Below are 846 nucleotides of genomic sequence, written 5' to 3' on the forward strand. Positions count from 1 at the left end.
TTATTGTGAGCTCTCAAAATGTTTGTTTGCAGCTATACTTCATCAAGATGTCATGAGATAAGAAAAGGGCATTTACGAAGCCTGGGACACGGATATTGGCAAATTGTCAGGGATATTGTAAATTAGAAATTTTTTCTTCATAACAGAAAAAGGTCACAACAGTCTCTTCCTGAGAAGATACTACATCAGAAAATACTACCGAAGCATGGACTGTTACCAGCTCTGTAGTCACCAGCCTTATTAGTCATCTGCTCACATAGGCACAGATAGCCTGAGATCCCACAGATAAGGACCTCAGTGGTTTGTTAGTCACAGGTATTTTTGTCCAGCTTCCAGCAAAAATGAAGAAATTGATATAGCTTTGTTTGAAAGCTTTGTGTGCTCAGTCTCATTGGTGTGAGGCTACTGCCTCAACCTGAGTGTGATTTTACTCAACGCTGAAATTTTTATTTGTGCTGTTACATTGCTTCAGCATTTTACACTGCAAAGACTTGTGCATTGGAAGCTTAATGTGTAAAGGCCTCAAAAGGATGACTGCTGCAATTCATCTGACTGTGACCAGAAATGATAAGCAGAGGAGAACCAGGTTCTATCAAGTGTTAGAATCACAGAATCACAGAATCGTTTGGGTCGGAAGAGACCTTAAAGCCCATCTCGTTCCAACCCCCCTGCCATGGGCAGGGACACCTTCCACTAGACCAGGTTGCTCAAAGCCTCATCCAGCCTGGCCTTGAACACTTCCAGGGATGGGGCATCCGCAGCTTCTCCAGGCAACCTGTTCCAGTGCCTCACCACCCCCTCCGTGAAGAACTTCTTCCTGATATCCAATCTAAACCTCCCCACTTT

Source organism: Eurypyga helias, unplaced genomic scaffold (assembly GCF_000690775.1).
Source record: "Eurypyga helias isolate BGI_N326 unplaced genomic scaffold, ASM69077v1 scaffold11329, whole genome shotgun sequence".
Lineage (NCBI taxonomy): Eukaryota > Metazoa > Chordata > Aves > Eurypygiformes > Eurypygidae > Eurypyga > Eurypyga helias.